Source organism: Macrosteles quadrilineatus, unplaced genomic scaffold (assembly GCF_028750875.1).
Source record: "Macrosteles quadrilineatus isolate MER2022 unplaced genomic scaffold, UCM_ALF_1.0 Scaffold_4__1_contigs__length_99947679, whole genome shotgun sequence".
NCBI lineage: Eukaryota > Metazoa > Arthropoda > Insecta > Hemiptera > Cicadellidae > Macrosteles > Macrosteles quadrilineatus.
Window position 1 is genome coordinate 25879943 of NW_026542597.1, and position 17860 is coordinate 25897802.

General features: G+C 34.4%; 1 protein-coding gene and 1 long non-coding RNA gene across 2 annotated transcripts in view; one reads left to right on the top strand and one right to left on the bottom strand.

The window, feature by feature from the left end:
* Window positions 1–11552, bottom strand: part of LOC128991283 (uncharacterized) — a 52463-nt gene extending 40911 nt beyond the window's left edge. The window contains exons 1-3 of the long non-coding RNA XR_008490624.1: window positions 11487–11552; window positions 3558–3633; window positions 3218–3281 (exon numbers count right to left, since the gene is read on the bottom strand). This is a non-coding gene — a long non-coding RNA (uncharacterized LOC128991283). The remainder of the gene's footprint in view (window positions 1–3217; window positions 3282–3557; window positions 3634–11486) is intronic.
* LOC128991282 (serum response factor homolog) overlaps window positions 1–17860 on the top strand; it is a 136606-nt gene that overhangs the window by 96320 nt on the left and 22426 nt on the right. The window lies entirely within an intron of this gene.

The following is a 17860-nucleotide window of genomic DNA, read 5'->3' on the forward strand; positions in this document are numbered from 1 at the left end:
ATTACTACCACTTGGCCAGTAATATACTTTCCGAGTTTCGAAAAAGCAGTATTTTATATATTCTTACATCTGTGAGTGGAATTTCGTTACAAAATACTTAACGCTATACAGGGAAGTACGTTAAAAACTCTCAAAGTTTTGTGTATGCGGTGGATCGAACCCTACCATCACACACAGAAATCCGAGACGCCGAGAAGAGAAATTCCGAGAAGAAAATTTTAAAATTCAAGTACTTTCAGCTATTTAGCTGATAGTACTTTAAAATTAAGTCTGAGAAGCTAAAAGAATTGTAAATAATGAAAGAAACTACGTTTGTGTTTCTAATGTGTTTACATCTTCAGAAATATGATAATCTGAATACAAATATCACGTTTCGGTAAATTTGCAAAGAGGAAATGAACTACATATCTATGGCGATTATCGTGCATACCTTTATTTTAAGGGAGTTATTTTATATCCGCAATCAGAATAAAACCATGAAATACAGCGTTGCGTAAAATATGAGCGATGTAGGGTAACTAAACCCTACTTTGATGTAAACTGCATTCCTTTCTTGGTCGTAATCTTCAGCAATGAGAGCGTAGTTGGTAATTTATTGTGATTGCGTTCGCCTGCAGTGTTATCTTTAAAAATGAGATTAAACCCCCTGGAGAAACCTCGGTCCTAACAATTTATTTAACTGTTGGAGCTTAAAATCGTAATTTAATTAGGAATACGGAATTTAAAATATGAACATACTATATTGATTTTAAGTGTTGTATAGGTTTAATAAAAAGTCTGGAGACCACCCGTTAATTTTTAACGGCTTATTCTAGAAAAAAAAAACTAAACTCTGCACAACTTTATGGCATGCTATGAAGTATTTTTTGGGCACAACCGCCACTTCGTGTACATCCCCCCAATAGGGGTTTTCGGGGGAAACTAAAAAATGTCAAATGTTAAGCCTCATCGAGTGACCCCATGACCTCATTTTGAAGGTCCTGATAAAATAAACACAACAACGAAAACTAGGGCTCTTTATCTCAACCTAGTTAAAATATGGCAGTCAGTTGAAATCTTTAGCAGTCAGAATTTAGACTTCTAAGGATTTCAATTGACTGTCATATTTTACTGTGTTAAGATAGAGACCTCTTCTAATTTGCGTTGTTAGTTTTCTTTTATCACTGCCTTCAAAATGAGGGGTCACTCGATGGGGCTTAACATTTATTTTTTAACATTTATTTTTTAGTTTACCCCCTAAATCCTCCATTTTGGGTTTGCGAACCAAGTAGCAATTAGGCTCAAAAAGTACTATATAACATACCATAAAGGTGTACAGAGTTTAGTTTTTCTAGTGTGAGCCGTTACAAAATTTAAAGGGGGTCTCCAGACTTGGAAAGCTGTAAGTTAAATTTCAGTACTGAGAATTTTAATTATATTTATATGTGTATAACATGTTTTATTGTTTTGGGTCTACTCGTAATTTATTGATAAGTAAACCTATCCCAAATAATGAGTACAGTAATTAAAAATTTTATTTACGCTATCTGAAAACTATTTGGGTAGCCGAGTGGTTATAGTGCTAAACTTAAAATCTTAAAGTCGCTGTTTCATTTCCAGCGATATCGTCCTCTTAAGAACCAGATTCCATTTCTCATTGAGCTATAAATTAATGATTCTTTCTCACAATAGTTCGAAGTTAGATAGTAACAAGACCAGGGCTTTGGCCGTTCTCTTACAAAAACCAAACCATATAACAAGCAAGTTTTTTTTCGTTAATTTACACGAGAAAATCTGAAGTAATAAGAACCCCATTGGCAGAAATTATCGTTGTAGAAAAGGTCTGCGAAACGTATGCATTGTGGCCAAATGTATGTTAAAAATATGTGTCTTGTAAAAACCTGTTGCAATTTTTTTAAAGCATTTTCGTAAGGTGTGGTAAAGAAATTGTTGGATTAATTACAGTCGATGTGTACCAAAACCGTACTTATTACATACCACTGTATTCATTTCCACCTAAATTCTTGGGGGAAATTGGTAATGTATTGTTAACCCTGCTAGGTAGGCAACAGTCATAATAATGGTAATTTGTTCTGTCCAGTGGTTGCTGATTATCTCTCTTAATAACAGTTTTAAGTATCAATTAAATCATGGTATAACAGCAGATTGTACACAAGAGACCAAACATTTTATGAAAATAAAAGTTAAATAGCCTACTTATACTGATGATTGAAACATGACTAAGGAAGCCTTCGTAAATTACTTGTTATGGTATATATCAACAATATACATATTTTATATATTGTAAGTTAACAGTGTTGTTTATATAAAAGACCTAATTGCCTCAAGTAACCCGTTCATAATATATAAATTCTCATATAATGATTTTTATTGAATTTTAGTATTGTCAGCTATAAAGCCACCTTTGAAAAATTAGCACATTATTACTTTTGCCTCGGAGACAAATTTTGAGCCCAAAAAGCACAATTTACATTCGGGTCCCCTCGTTGTTATTAAATCTGTATAATAATTAGACCTTAATAGAGCGTTTATCACTAGAACCCCAAGGGATTATAGCTTCAGTAAATATTTTGAAATAGTTTATGTTACTATGGATTGCTGTATATTGCTGTTAACTGTGTTAAAATTTGTTGATTTTTTTGCATAATAAAATACGACTAGGGTTGTTTTAAAGGAATGGATAGTGGAATTATACAATTACTTTCATCGTAATTGAATTTAAGCGTCACTTCTTCAGCACAGAAAAAAGTATAGCATTGTAAACAACGCAATGTTAAGTTGTCCTAAAATTTTAAAATGTATGTCGCTAAAGTTTAACATCAGCTAAGCATTTTTAAGAATGGACACTAACAACATTATTCTCCATATTTCACCACGAATTTCATTACGTTGAAATTATTTTTTTAATGTAAAATTAACCTTACCGTACCGAATTTAACCCTGGGTCTATTATTAATAAATTATGCTTATTTTGTTTTAGTCATTGTAGTTTTTTTTACGATTTTGTAAGGGAACGCTCCAAACCTTAGTCTTTTTACCATATGGTCTACTTATTGCTTTATCGTGGTATCATAGCCCAATGACAAATTGTCAACAAATCACTCCCGCCTGCAATCGAACTACTGTAGCAGAGTTGAAGGCGAGCAAATAACCTTTCGGCTGCCCAGTTTGTGCACTTTCAAGTTATAAATTTGCATAAAAAATATCCAAGACTTACATGTGGTGGGATGGAAAGCCGGTCTTCACTCTCCGGTAGCGAAGCTAGCCGATCTCTTGTGTTTCTGTTAAAAATAATCATTCGGTTATCCCCCATACATGACCATAAAATAACGTAAAACTAATTTTTATATTTGCTTTGATTGTGAAATCAAAAGTTTATTGAGTGTCTGATAGATTTCGCGTTAAATGCCAGTAATATAAATATATGGTAATATGGTTTACTCACTCAAAGCTTTAACTTTCAGAAGGAACATCGATACGTTGTGTAATATTAATGTTATCAAGCTAAAGAGTTGAAAAAAATAATTTCTAGTCAATTTGCATAGTATTTAATTTACCTTTCTTGATTTTTTGAAGAATTTGCTCGAACGGTGAAGCTACCCTGCATGTTGGAGGTAGTTTCAGCATGCGTGTCTGAAAAATAACGGACATCTTAAGACAAATAATATTGTTATATCTTACATACCTATCCACATTTAAAACAAATTTACCAAGGTGTTTATTGTTGTGTAATTGATTAAATTACAGCATTATATTATAATCAAAGCCACAATTATGACAGATAGTTTTGGAAACCTCAGAGATTCTTTTTAGTATATTTTTTGTTATTTAGCGTATCAACTCCTTAAAGATTTTTCACCAAAAACCGTTAACGATTTGGAGTTCCTTCAGTTAGTACAAAATGTACTAATACATTATCGTAAGTTTGAACAAGACATATCCAGGGAATTTCTTTTGTAAATACATTTTAAATACCGTATTGAAATGAATTTACACTGTTGTGGCATTTTACTGTCTAGCGACTTATTGAACATTTTATGGGTTAGTTTTACAAAATTGTAAGCTTACCAGTCGTCAAAGGATGAATTAAGACACACTTGGAAGCGAACGAAATCGTCGTCAAAGTATGAATTAAGACACCCTTAGAAAGCGAATGAAATCGTCGTGAAAGGATGAATTAAGACACACTTAGAATGCGAACGAAATCGTCGTCAAAGGATGAACTAAGACACAATTAGAAAGCGAACGAAATCGTCGTCAAAGGATGAATTAAGACACACTTAGAATGCGAATGAAATCGTCGTCAAAGGATGAATTAAGACACACTTAGAATGCGAACGAATTTGTCGTCAAAGGATGAATTAAGACACACTTAGAATGCGAATGAAATCGTCGTCAAAGGATGAATTAAGACACACTTAGAATGCGAATGAAATCGTCGTCAAAGGATGAATTAAGACACACTTAGAATGCGAACGAATTTGTCGTCAAAGGATGAATTAAGACACACTTAGAATGCGAATGAAATCGTCGTCAAAGGATGAATTAAGACACACTTGGAAAGCGAACGAAATCGACCGAGTATATGGAACGAATATAGACTACAACAATTTTCAAACATTTTAATAAAGCGTATGACTGAGTGGTTTTCACATTCATTCAATTCCTAAAATTATTGATTTTTGAAATGACGAGATACAGGCAAGTCAGTTGTTGTTGGTCACAAATCGAGTTCGTATCGAAATTACTTAAAGAACATTTAGATTATATTCTTTATCGTGCCCCTTTTACAATTTATACTCTGAAATAGAACACCACAAACACTAGCATCGGATTTTCCTCTGAAAATGCAAAATATTCAAGAATATTTGAACAAATCCGACAAGTAATTCTTATCGACAATGCATTTCGAACATCATATTCAAATCGTCAAATATATTCATTTACCATTTTCTCCTCATCGTTTTGTATTCCGGAATAACACCAGAAACGTATCAGATTTCTCCCTCGATATACAAAAAGTATCACGAGTTTTATAAAACCGAACGAAACTGACCCTAATTTAAATTCCGTATCGACAATAAACTTTACACATCAACGTTCAAAGTTTATTGGCTTTAAATTATAGCCAATAAAATACCCTTTCCTGACCAACCTAACAATTCGCATTTTTTAATACCAATACCACAATACTTCGACTATCCCTCGAAATATATGAGAATGCTTTTGACCGATCGAAATACGAAGGCTACAAATAATTAGCGAAGAAAATAAATTTAAAACTATTTTTTCAAATCTTAAATACATCCTTCTCCTGTCACCTCTTGCATCCCAACATAACTAGACCACTCATTAACCGTATTTTCTGATATCCCATAAAATCCTGAATGTACCCGACATTAGTTATAACTGGACTAAACCCAATATACAAATAATTCTTATAGAAAATCACAAACGATTTGATTAAATCTTATATGTACCCAAATCACCTCAATAATTCGTATTAAAAACAAGGCCACGAAACTTGGTCTCGAAATGCAATCAGACATTTTTCACCAAACGAGACAAATCCCGAAGTGAACACGACGCGTGGAGTTAAGAGGCTTATGTTCGGTGGCCAGTGGTCAGTAGCCAGTCACGACGCACATATAATCCTGATATCGCAAGTAGCCGAGTTCGATCCCGTGACGGGCCTCAAGTCTGTGATTGAGCCGCGGCGGCGCCTCGCACGCCCACGGACCTTCCTTCCGCCAACGTCCGTCCCCGGAGGTTCTTCTGTGCGAGGAGTCATAGCTGTCATATGTCGGCTGGAAAACTGTCCAAGCATTGTTCATTGTTGCATTCGCATCCGCGAAGATTGCATTGTTGTTGCACGTAGTTCTTTTCAAGGAGAGGGAACTTTTAAAAATTGTGTCAAATGCAGGTTATGCATACTAAATTATCTAACCAGAATGGGGCAGATTTTAGTAGTGGTGGTCTTCTAAAAAGACCCGCTTGAAAAATTAAACTACAGCGATCTTTACAGGTTTCACTAGCAAAATCCTCTGTCTTTTCCATTTTAGATTGGACTTAAAGAAAATCGCCCCAAAGTTATTAGCCAATTGGTTCAAAGAATATAGGGGATATATTGAACTAAAGTATAGAGATTTAAATAAAGAATCCTAATATCTCCGTGATAAAAAGTACAGTCTTTCGACCGGGTCACCTAGGTGCTCGCCCTTTTCCCCAAGCGAAACATTGAACAGATTGGTTTTAGGGGTTGCAAGTTATGCCACAGAGTTTACCCTAAAAGCCTAACGTTGTGAAATCCATAAATACCACCATAAATACATCCACCATAAATACATGAATCGTCTATTAATTTCGTTCAATTAATAATCACTGCAGTAAAATATTAAGGTATAAACATATCAATGCAACATTTGGGTAGTTAGTTTTCGACATACATTTGCCAGTTCAGCCAAACCCTCGTTTAAAACCGCTTCATGTCGTGATATATTTTTGAAATCCAACAGGTTTTACACTTAAAGAACAGTATTCAAGTTTATTAAACCCTTGGCCGACAGAGTATCAAAATGTAATGTGAGCTTAATCAGTTTCTCACACTAAATTTCTTTACCGTAATGGAATCTACTGTAACGCTTACAAAACCCGTACACATTTTTTAATGTTTTATACAAACGAAAAGCGGTGGTATTTTTCTTATGAACAGTAAGATTTTTAGGGAAATGAAAGATGAGAAAACTAATGTAGGAGGTGCGAGGGAGTGCCTTGCCACACCCTTCACCTGTGCAAGTAGACGCCTTCCATCGTCGCCCGTCACCTGTCTGTCGCTACACTGGTCACAGGGATACAAGTCCCTAGGTTACAATTGAACATTAGAGTTCCAGTACTGTGATGGCTGAAACCGAGCCATTGGTTTGACGAGGCCATGAAAATGTAATACATGTAGCAATATTTCGTTTACTAGAACTTAAGCACTTTTAACTATTTTAAAGATGATAATAAAAAAGTGACAAAATGCTGTGTTGAATAGAACCCTAATATCCCTAATACTAGAACCCTAATCTATTATCTGTGGTTGAATCGAACCACAAAACTTTCAAAGATACCCTTAATTGATAAATGAATTGGTTTATTTGAACAACATAATTGTTGACGATGCTCTGGCCAGTAATGTTAACTCAAACAACATAAATTGAAAAATCAACCTTCGATTGATAGCAATGTGTTTACTTGTGAATTGATAAATCAGTCTATGGTTTGAAATTGAAGTTGAAACAATGATCTAAGCTAATTTGACGTAAATTAATGTGTTTCAACTCGACCCAAACGAATATTTTACTATTCACAATTAAACTTGAATCTTAAACTTAAGAGAAGAAATGCGTTTGGTAGAGATTACCTGCTAAAATACTGTTTGATGTCAAACGAACGAAAATTAAAATTGTACAACAGTTTTTAATCCTAGAAACATGTTAGTAGTTAGTACAATGATATGTCTAATCCAACAATACAACTTGAAAATTCGTCAATGACCTCGAGGAAGAAGAGTTAATACAATATACAATAATATTAATACATTAATACAATAATATACGCCTTTCAAATTCATTGAAATTAATGGGTACTTAACATTGTGTCTGTTCTATTACATATACTCAGAGAATATCCACGAAGAACCATAAGACGTTTGAAGTTTACATTTTAAAAATTGATAGGGTAACTAAAGTTTTATGTAAAGTGGAATTTTTCAAGCAGATATTTTACTAAATGATACTATCGACCTTATTAAAAAAGTAATATTGCGTAAAATCATAGTATTCATGCGTGAAATAAATCATCAATCAATTTACCATTGACGTCATGATTAGGAGTGAAATAATTTACGATTTCACATTCGAAGCACCAACAAAACGCACTCGTTTCTTCCGGCTCGGTTTCAGTGGTGAATATCAAAACTCATTGACCAATGCAAAGCACTCATTGTGCATACGTTCGAGGTTATTTGAATGAATATACTTCGAGTTTATTAAAACATGAATACGAAAAGCTGCATATTGTTCCTTGAAGCTAATAGACGGTCAAATAATTTAGTCTTTTTTTATACACTCTCTTAAGATTAGAATTACTTCGGATTGTTTTAGCTGTGTACGTTTTATTGGCTTGTGATCTATCTCTATTTTTACTTCGCAATAAAATAACTTTTCCCCACACTATGATGTTTTAGCGGTTTTACATACGTTAATTGGTGGCTGAAAGTTACGTTTTGCTGGCCATGCCAGCTGTCGTCGTTATTTGGGGACCGAGCAGGTTTTTACATCCCTAGGGCCGCAAAATCAGCTGCCCACTTACTTAAGACATGAATGCATATTAAATACACAACCAGTATCCATAGCATTGCAATAGAATTGTTTTATTGTCGCCGTTGCCTAGCAACTATTTATTTTTATTTTTGCTGATTCCTCAAATTATTTCTTCCCATAACCTTGAAGTTATAGTTGCGTTGACTATCTATCAGTGTGCATTATTATAGTGGTGAATAGTGGTAATAGGGTATAGTGTGGTGAAAAATAGCGTTCGTACCACGGACCGAAATGATTTTCGGCCCTAGGTACGAAATATACAATTTTATATTGAAGCTCTTGCCAAAATTTAAAGTATTCTGTGATTACATTTTGTCAACGTAGTTAGCATTATACAACTATTTTAATTGTGTTGCCCAAGTTTTAACTGGAAACTTCAAATTAAACCTTATCACTATTTGCTATGTTGTAAGTTTGGTTTGAAAGATTAATAAAATGTAGTCTTTGTCAAAATAAAAGGTTTAATGAATGTGTATAAGATTCAAAAGTGAGTCCATGAGTAAATTTCGTGGTTTCCGCAAATGATAAGGTTTCGCCATAGTACAAAGAACGGTACATTATTAGTTATTGATTATACTATGTAAAATGTAACACTCAATGGCGCAATGAGATTACAATGTTTTGATCATAATGGTTTTAAATTAATTTGTACATTAAATTAAATCGTTAAAATCCGCCAAGTGGTTGATTCAGAATCGTGAAATAAAAAAAAAACCTTTAATATATACGAAGGGTTTTCTAATTAAACTAAGTTTATGATCAGAAGTCCAGATTATATAACTGTTCTTGAATTGCAATGTTTTTACCTTGTATAGTTGCATACTAAACTTGCTTTTGAATTGTTTGTCAAAAACATATTTTATTTCAAATTCAGACAAAGTTTTAATGGAACATTTCTCTCGTAGACCTTTTAATATTTTATTTAAGTAATTACAGTAATATATCGGGTAAATTAAAAGTGAGAAGAACCAACCCTAGCGGCCATTCATGGAGATTCTGTATACTTACTTTTATTAGATTTTCAATAAGTAAAACGTTATCAATGACGCATGAACAAGACATCTTATTAAGGAAAAACTGTAGCCCCTTACAAAATGGTGAAGCTAACGTGCAAATTTACATGCGGTTTTACTTTAAAATTGTTTTTTCAAATAAAGTCTTTAAACGAATTTATGCCTTAAAGTCCTTATGGACATTTTAATTTAATTTGTGGAACTTCAAACTTGCTCTGACCAAACACGTTAATAAGCTACACTTCATGATACGAATGATGTTTTGTTGTATGATGTGTTGTGTTTTTGATGTTTACTTCCGTTTACAAGTTTACCAATTATTATTAGTCAAGTTTTCAACGGCAGTGTAAATTATACTACATAATATAGGGCCATTTGCGGTATCAAAATATTCTTGATTCTTTGTTGAGTTCACTCCCAAATTTGAGTAAATCATTCCAGCCGTTGATGTAAAACTATAGGTACTGTAAGATTTTAATGTGTTTTGATTTATTGCTAGTTTTAGATTCACTTGATTAACTCAATATTTTGGCAACCGATTGCTTGAAACCTTTTATTTTTTTTACATTTCTTTACACTCGTGACAAAACGTAGATTTTGAAGACTCTAAGCCCGTAGGCCTATATTCTTTAAGAGGGCCTCTACTCTTCTACATACTCTTCCAACATTGTTCCACTCTTGAATAACACAACTATTGAACGCTGTGGTTATTAGGTTAGTTAGGTTAGGTTGAGTTTTTGAGACAGAGAAACAATGTGACATTTACATAAACAGAAGTTGTGATTAAAAAAACTATTTTAACAAGACGTCAGTATCCGTTCCCTCTTTTTCACGTTTTATAAAGAGAGAAATTTGTACAAATTGTACCTTGTTTATCATTGTCATAAACTAACCCAACTGCCGGAGCTCATTGTCAGGATAGCGGTTTCTCTTCTCTTAAAAAAACGCCTTTAAATAAATACGTTATGTCACATTCTTACTAAATATTTTGGCAACAAATGGCTTAAACAGTTGATCAGATTCTTAAACGCGATGCAACACCCGGGGCATTGGGGCAAAACTGGACAAAACATCCATCGATAACTACAGTATTTGATGAACGTCTCTTAGATTCCACTATTAATATTAATTAATTATTTAAACTCAATAGCACAATTAATTATTAATCTGCGCATTTTTTTCGCATTGGTCGTTTCCGCTAACGACGCTTCTTGTGCGTGATAGATGATCTCTCATCGCAGCTTTCTCGAGATGTCGATTAATTAAACCCCAACAAATTGTGGGGGACGCCCCCCACCCCGCCAACCCCCTCCTAGGGTAACAATGGCGGACAGCCGCCATCGCGGTGCATCAAACATGTTATCAATCACTTGATCGCAAATGTTGACAAGTCGAGGAAAACATGGATTAATGTTTTTGTAATTGATATTTTTTGCGCGTCGTACTTGCCGTCTATTAGGGGTACAAAGATACATCTTTGTATGGCAAATTGATAGTAATTCCAAAATTATCCATCGGGGGGAGTAAATATATAATTTTTTAAAGTTATAGTTAGTTTCTGGATAAATAAATGAGAAAAGTCATCCCCAGATGGTAAGTGACCTGAATTGAAAGTAGGTTTCCGCGCGGATTTCAGCAGACGTTCTATAAAAGGGTTTAACATAATTCAGTGATTAGTATAAACTGTATTTGTATAAAACTTGAAGTTTTTAACAATTATTTTGACATTTAACTACTTTCACGGGAAATAACTCAAAATTGAACATCAACGCGTCAAAATATTGTTGCAACCAAACAAATAAATACAATGTAGGCCTAAATGGTATAAAAATGTATGTAAACATATTATATAATATAAAACATTTACTATGGTTAAATTACTATTAATTTAAAAACATATAAAACGTTTTAAATCAAATTACGACACCAACAACAAAATTTACAAAAACACCCTAATTTTTTACAAAATCTGCACTTATTTTACACTAAACTAATATTTACACTCTACCCAAGCCTTTCGCACCCCACTCACCACCCCTACACCCAAGCGGGCGACACTGATAACAATTACGTTATCAGGTGTTGCTAGGTTACATGACAGACTCACCATGTAGCTGCGAGGTGGGCCGGCGCGCCGCGACTGACCAGACCGCGCGCCAGTGCTGCTCGCCGCGGCCACAGTGGCAACTACCTGAACTATACTACACCGCCCTATATGGAGTACGATGCGTACTGTGCCATGTATGGTGGTTGTGACTCATGTGGACGAAGACTACGTTTATCTGTTGTGATACCATGGGTCGCAGCACGATTTGATATGGGACTTTGTAAACAGTTTTTGTAGAACGAAAACTTAATGTTTTGGTTAATGGGCTTTTGTAACTGTGTAACGGAATCGGCTGTTTGCGTTACAAGGGTTGTCTTAAGAAATTCTTTTACTCCCTTGCGCAACGAGGAATCAGCTGATATCAAGGGCATCAACTGTAGCTGTAGCTGTGTACATTTTTCTGAATTTTTTAGATCCCTTGAAGTTGTGCCAACTCATATAGAAGTTACAATACTACAACTAGAATCAAATATTTTATTTTATAGCGCTCTAGATTTATTATAATCACTTTGGTTTTTGGAAAACAATTTAGGATAGTAAATAACTCTAAAGCGCCTGTTTGAACATTGCTTTTATGCAAATTTAAGATCGCCTTAGCATCGAAGGAGTCTAAACAATATTCCGCTGATTTTGCCCAGGAAAAGAGAATTACAAAAATTATTAGTTTGGTATTATAATTCATTTGTGTGTTATCTTTGTCATTTTGTATGTTCCACTATATTGTATGTTCCACTACATAACCCTCAACGTGCGAAAAGATCATTTGGTGATTTCGTTACCCAATGGCGTAGTATGACGACCCTCGCTCATTTCCCAACCATCGTCGTAAAAACCTTCGATTCCCTGTGTCGAAAAGAGTTACTATAGTGTTGAAATATACTATTTTTCGGGCAACATTTTAACCATAAAAACCATCCTAAATGAGATTCTATACTAAATTATATAGGTAAATGTTTCGTAAAAATTCCTGAAATTGATTCAAGTGTGTTGAAATTTGTATATTGTAATTGGGGTTTTTTGAAAAAAAAAAAACTAAGCTTACAATTAATTAAGAATTAAGAAGGTGCAGCTCCAGAATAATGACTTGCTGTAGGGAGTGGGCATTGTTTAACATTTTGATATTCAGTTACCCGTCACCCAATGAATTTAAGTATTTACGGCATCCTAAGCTATTTTTCTCGAGAATAATCGCTAAAGTTGAATTCGTCAGTAGAGTTGGCATATGTCACACATGTAGTAAACACTTTTGTATATACTGTTTTGCAATTATCATACTGTATAGGCTAATCTAGCGATGTTTACGCTTCCAAGCTGTCACGAGTAGCGCTTGCGAAAACCAATTGTGAAATCGCGAAATGAAATGAATTTAAAGAATTGAATTTGTATTTGTTCTCCCTTATTTCGTGAACATTATAGTCTAGATTCTCAGATTTTATACACACCTACTTAAATATTGTTTTTAGACTATTTTAGAGACTATATGACCCTTAGGCCTATATTGCTTACTTTTACAAGCTATACGGTAAACAACTTTTGATCGAGATGTCTAAGTTCTTAGAAATATTTTTTGGAAAATAATTTCCTGATGCTTGGATTAGAAACGTGTTTTTTAACGAATGATTGATCTTGTATGATTATAAGATCTGGTGTCCGAAACTAAAATTAAAGGACTAGCTAAGAAATTGATCTCGTATCTCCGAAATTTAAACTGCTGCCATTGTGTTTATATATTTGAGGATACAAATGTATCCGGTGCATGTGTTATGCATTTAAAAGCATATGTAAACCTGTAAACATGTATTTAATGCATAAGGGTCCAATCACCGTTTACTGTAGGCAAATGCTTGATTGTTCCCTTATCATGAAGCCTTACACGTCAATATCTGGTCCAATAAATATTTCCCGGTGGTTCGTAACCTCAATTGCAATCTCTACAGGATTTGACCGTTTGTGGACAAATTTCTCTACATGTTTATTGTCATGATGCTATCCGAATATCAATCGTTGAAACCCACATTCCTTTTAGGGTTTCAACCTGATATACCCCTTCACGGACAACTTACTAATACATGTGTTCCTTTCTGCCACTAAAATGGGATGAGATCTACTTTAGAAGTTCATATACATTACAATTTAAAATTGTAGAATTTAAAAATATTTCCACGTTCCACAACATATTCCAACAAAATTACACGGAAACATGTAATATTTCATGTCATATAGTATATTGTTGATAATTATGCTACTGTACTAATATAGATGTACGGTATTTAGAATCCTTATATAATATGATTCCTAACATATAACATGAGTCTAGCTGATAGTTTTATTTGATATATTGTAAATTTTTTTACAAAATGTAACGGGTAAGGACTTAATCAGATTCCTTATCAGTTTTTTTTTTTAATTTATTACCTCAATCAGAGGGTTCAAAACCATCTTGGGCTTTTAAAATGATGTACACAAAACTGATTTGGTACCATAACACAAATAAACCATGATTTGAATCCCAAACTTGCATTTTACCCATGTTTTATGGTAAATTTTTAAATGGTGTATAGCTAAGTATGTATTATTCTGTTATGTTTTAAGAAATCAAATAATATTCATACGGCAAATTGTACTATGTGTAGTAATTAATTTTTACGTTTTGTTCACAGGTAAGCCCTACGTAAATCGACAGTCTGTGAGTTTTAGATGTAAAATTTTGTTAAATATTTAATAGTTTTGAATTTTTCGTACAGTTTTTACAACTTTAGATAGATATTTTTTATGCATCGATGCAATACTTCCTAGTACAGATGGTCTAGAATTGACTTAAAATGTAATCATCAGTGGTTTTAAAGTACTCAGTTTTATGCATAGAAAGTTACACCTTTTTAAGTTTGTGTAAACATATATACCAAATATGTTTATTTAAATGTACACAGTATACCTCTACAATGTTTTGTATCTTTTGTTCCTTAAGAAACTTATGTTTTCTCCGATTATTTCGCCACGGTGTGTGGCATCTTCGGGTAGATTTGAGCAGGTCCTTTTTTAATTTCTGTTAGAGCGAATTTTACAAAACAAGGTACTGTAACTTAAATAGTTCAATTATCTAGTTCTTGTCAGTGGGAAAATTATTATAAACAAAAAATGTTTCTACAGATTTTATAATTTGTTACAATTAATAAAAACACAATTTCCCTGTCTGCATAAATTTACTCGACAAGTGCTAATTTATACCAGTTTCTTATTTACACGAGACTCTTATTATTGGTTTTCTATTTAGACTAAGCTACTCTAAATTCACTTTGGAATTTGGGAAATAGTTGATGGTAACCCAACGAAAATGTATCTAAAATATTGCTGAGCTACTTTAATTTACAAGAAGCAGATTTCGGCATGCTCCAAATAAATGACATCAGCCACTCAGAAGAACAGCTGGTTGTGTTTACGTTTGAAAATGGCGATTAATGTATGCCGTCACTGATGTAATTTGAGTCTGTTTTGGGTCAGACTATATTCTTTTAAACTTGACTGCTGCTGGTGTTGTGCCATTGACTACACGCACACTACTGTAATCATACGGTTAATTTATAATATTAATGTTGAAACAAATAATCGAAGGCTGTAGTCAGTTCAGTTATACTATACACAATAACTTCAATTGAAATACCTTAAGCTGTGTGGTGCTGTAAATATAGTTTATATCAATGATTTTACTAAATGATCATCAACAATTTTTAACTTTCGTCTTGTAAGGGAATAACCCATTTTTATGCTTTTATGAGTGTTTGTATTACCACATTTCTTTGTTTAATTTCAACAGCTTTTGCGTCAGTAGTACGAGGCACATAAATGAAGATGCCAGTAATAAGATAAATTTAGATAACGTTACGCTAAATTTGAAAGCAAAAAAAGCTATTGTCTGATATAATAGGCAACATTTTATGAGAATTAGGAGATAGCAAAACCAGGTTGTGAAAAATAATAGACAAACAAACCACATGTTAGTAGATCGAGACAACTATACTACTGTATGCTGAAATGATTAGTAGAAAGTAATTGTGATAACAATGATGCAAACACACAATGTTTTAATTAATGGGAGACAAAAATAGTGTGAAAAGTAGGAGACAACATACAAATGTTGGTACAGTGTTTGATTTTGATCTAACTAGACAGAACTCCAAGTTTTTCGACGTTGAATGTTTTAACAATGGAAATAATGGGTTTGAAATAATCCATCGTGCCATTGTTTACTACGATTGTCATGACGATTGGTGACTCCACTACTAGTTGATCTGCCTGTAAGTGCCGATGCGTTCCCGTAAGTCACCTCCTAACTGGCCAAGTGACCATCTGCCCATCTGGCCATTTGACCATCTGGCCACGGCTGTCCATCGCGTATCTCACCGTCGCCGATGAAGAGGGAATCAAGAGGGTCACTGCAGCCAATTAAGCAGCGGCCCACAAAGGGCTATTGTTGCCAATATCTATCTGTCTTGGCACAATATTGAAATAAATCGCGGCCGGTCGGTGACCGCCACTAGCGCTGGTAGCGGCGCGGTCGGCAACTACCCAACACATGACACTGGGAGGGTGGTTAACTTTGAAATGTTACTGGTCAAGTGGAATAATCATTGGTTATACAAGGGCTAGCTAGCTTAAATATAACATTCTTTGGAAAAGAAATGGTATCTTTGATTCTTACTCGACAAGTCTTCAGCGATAGGGTAAAAATTCTACAGTAGCCTATTCTACAGCCATACGAAAAATGAATAGTTCCTTCTTCCATTTAACAAACTACGAGGACTACTGGTACGTGTGAAATTTACAAATTTGAATATAAGAAGATTTGTTAATGCTTCAAGTAATTATATTTGTGACACATACAGTATCTCCCACTAATTAATTGTAAGGATGTTGTAATTACGTGTTCCACAGCAGGCTTGGGTTTATCTCTTCTTGAAAACGCTCCATTCCAAAAAAGTTAAATTAGGCCTATATTTTAAGTAGATCGTGTAGAGAGATGGTTCCTTATAAATTGTATTATAAAGAACCACATATCTACACGATCTACTTCTAACACCTCGAATTTCAAATCCACCACTGGCCTCGACAATCAACAAAAGCGCGGCAACAAGTCCCAACGCACGTGCATCAGCTGATTTACACGATCAGCTGTTTAAACAATCCTCTTGATTTAACGCGTCCGCGATAGGATAACGAGGTGTCGGCATCAATGGCGTTTGTCGGATATAATTTGTTGGTGTATATTGTTGTCAATTATCACGGCAACAGATAGGACATCGTGAATGGCCATTCTGCGCTGTACATGTGTCCACAATTTGCACTGCGTATCGCATTATCGCGGCGAAGGTTGTAAATTGCTATTGGGACTTCACACCTCGCGGCGCAGCGCAGGTGTGCCGCAGACCGCAGATACATTGTCATTGTGTGGTAAATGTGTAAAGTAAAACAGTTTGGTGATTTCACTTTTATTCACCAAGTGGCCAAATGCCAAATTTATGAGTGATTGTACATCCCATTCCCATCAAGCTGTTGCTGGTTTTGCATTAAAATGGAAATTGGAAGCTTCGGACAGGTGCGCTGACATTAATTACTGATTTTGTAGAGCTATGCAGGATTTTAACCAATATGTAATGAAAATTCACCTTTTCGTAAGCTATGGCATATTATAAGTTCATTAACTATCGAAGTAAAAAAAAACTGAGGGAAACGTTGATTATTGACGGCAGCGCACTTTGTCAATAAATGATTTTAAATTTTTAGTCACAGAGGATCCATATAGACGAAAAATTATGCCTACTTCAGTTTTGAAAATCCAATGATTACAGTTTTTAGTTCCATCTGGATAATTGAAGAGGCGAGAAATCGTATTGTATGTGTTTATGTACAGACTTATCTTCTAAAAGAGCTAAATTCCATTTTGTAATCGATCCCCATTTTATTTCTCTTTTCCGGGTATTTTTCGTTTTCTCTAGTGTGGGATTTCTCGCTGAGTGGTTGATTTGATCTTCATGTGTTGCCCAAATCTACGGGTAACGCTCGTGATAAAAATACGTCGTAAGGTTGTTGAACATATACGCATGCTCCTGGCCTAACACTTCGCAATCTTAACACAGCCTGTTCCCTTACCGACTGAGTCTATTTACCTACAGTAAAAATACATTTTTGGAAAAGATTGTCTAGAAGCTTCTTACCACAGATTTGGGTTTGGTCAGAGAGATGTTTTCGAAAATGAGAAAAAAACTCAACCGGTAAGAGTAATCGTTTTACGTTTTATTAGAGGATCCAAAAACAAAACTCAAGTGTACAAAAAGGCAAGTGGGGCTTCTAAATAACTTTCATAAATAGCGTACAGT